This window comes from Arvicola amphibius, chromosome 4 (genome assembly GCF_903992535.2).
Source record: "Arvicola amphibius chromosome 4, mArvAmp1.2, whole genome shotgun sequence".
Lineage (NCBI taxonomy): Eukaryota > Metazoa > Chordata > Mammalia > Rodentia > Cricetidae > Arvicola > Arvicola amphibius.
Window position 1 is genome coordinate 19,461,740 of NC_052050.1, and position 2,275 is coordinate 19,464,014.

Genomic DNA, 2,275 nt, shown 5'->3' on the forward strand with positions numbered 1-2,275 from the left:
GTATGAAACTGTCAATCAAATGTAAGATGTGTGTGTGAGGGGGTCAGACTATAAGAACAATGAGTATAAGAACTCCACCAGGTAGATTTGAACTCAAATTATATCATGTCCTTAGGATCCTGGATGGAATAGGTTTGCTGTGTGTTGCTACGGGGTAATAGTTGCTTGCTTGAGAAATAATCGTTTTGGGAGAAACCAAAATCTCTCTTCCTTCCCAACTAAATGCAAATGGTTAAGCGAGCAGAGGTGTGTAGCAGGTTTTTCTTTTGGGTCACCAACCAGCTCCCAAACCATGACACAGAGATTTATTAGTTTTGAATGCTCAGCCTTAGTTTAGCTCTTATTTTAATCCGTTTCTCTTTATCTACATTTTGCCTCGGGGCTTTTTACCTTTCCGTATCTCTTACTTTCCTGCTGTCTCCACGTCTGGTTGTCAGCTGCTTGGCTTCTGGCCCCAGGTGTGTCCCTCTCTTTCTTCCTGTTCTCTCCTTCTTCTCTCTCTTTTGCCTAGATTTCTCCTCCTATTTTTCCCTCTCTGCCTGCCAGTTATTGGCAGTTCAGCTTTTTATTAGACCAATCAGATGCCTTAGGCAGGCAAGGTGAAACAAACGCAACACGTCTTTACATAGTTAAATGCAGCACAAACAAATGTAACACACCTTCACATTGTTAAAGTAACATTCTGTAGCATAAACAAATGTAAGACATCTTTATTTATAGTTAACAGAGGCAGCAGAAACTAAAGTAACACACCTTCACATAGTTAAAGTAACATTCTGCAGCATAAACAAATGTAAGACATCTTTGCCTAGTTAAAGTACTGTTCCACAGAAGAGGTGTAGTCTTGGCAATGGGAGGGAGGAGACCTCTTGTCCTGAGTTCCATTAGGAAGATCTTCCGTCTAACTACAGAAGTTTGGAGTGCTCTGGGAAGCATTTTTTCCTCAGACAGAAGCCTGTAGTTCCAATCACTACCATCTGGGGTCGCCACAAAGCTTTCGTCTCCTTCCTTAGTAATATGGTCAGCTTCTTAACATGACTTTTTAGTATTTTGACAGTCTCTGACTTTTCCTTGTATCTATTCCCAACTTTTACTCTTTGTGAACTGAATCTGCTCAGATCACGTCTAGGGATGAATGCTCAAGCTAACTCATTTTCGAGATTTCCAAGCAAGTTTCCTGGACGCAAACCATTTCTGATCTTAGGAGCCCAGTTACCAAGGGAGAGAAATGGCTTGGCTGCCAACTTTGCACATATTCCAGAGGGCAGCAAGGGGGAGTAGGGGACTCCCAACTTAGGGAAATACCCGGGTCGCACAGACTGAATGAATGCTGTTTTCTACACCGCAGCCACCAATAGAGGCTGTGCAGTATCTTTTACTAGCAGGTCTGGGTGGAGCCAGAAGCTGAGAAAGGCGGGCTAGTGGGCTTAACCCTTTGTTTTCTTTTTTTGGTACCAGAGATAAAACCTAGGGCCTCCTGCACGCTCTACCCACCAATGGCGCCCCCACTGCAACTTGTGTTGAAAATGGGACCCCGGAAGAAGAGAGTGTTATTTTTGTCCTTCTTCTACAGACAGAAGCATGGACCAACTCCATGCGTCAAGGCCTAAATTAGGGTCTTGGTCCCCTTCATGAAGACACAGCCCCCCCCCCCTTTTTTGGGTCCAAATTGTCTTGGAAGCCCGGTATGCAGGTGTTTGTCATCTGAATGTTTAACGCCACCCCCCAGGATGAGCCCCGACGGGAGTTAGTGTCCTAATGTCCCATTCCTTTTCCAAACTGAATCAGGAAAGCGTGCGTGGGACCAGAATATATGAGAAAGAGAGAGAGAGAGAGAGAGAGAGAGAGAGAGAGAGAGAGAGAGAGAGAGAGAGGCAGGAAAGAGAGAGAGGAGAGAGAGAGGGAGAGAGAGAGAGAGAGAGGAGAGAGAGACAGAGACAGAGAGACAGGAAAGAGAGAGAGAGGAGAGAGAGAGGGAGAGAGAGAGAGAGAGAGTCCAATCCCAATCCCACCAGGCTCAGGTTTTCCACCATTGCCCTTTTAAAGAATTCCTGGGCGCCAAGTGACACTCATTGGTGCTTCTACGAGTTGGGGGGGGGGGTGTCGTGGGCTTTGAGGTCGGCTAACCACTACCACCCCGCCCACCCGCCTGCTGCTGTAAGATTACTTTACTGTGGTCGGGAGGTTACCGCGTCCCTTTCGCGGCCCAGCCCTCTTCTGTCTCCGCCCCTTCGCGCCTAGGCGGCCTCGCCGCTTTAAGAGCGCGGCTAGCGAT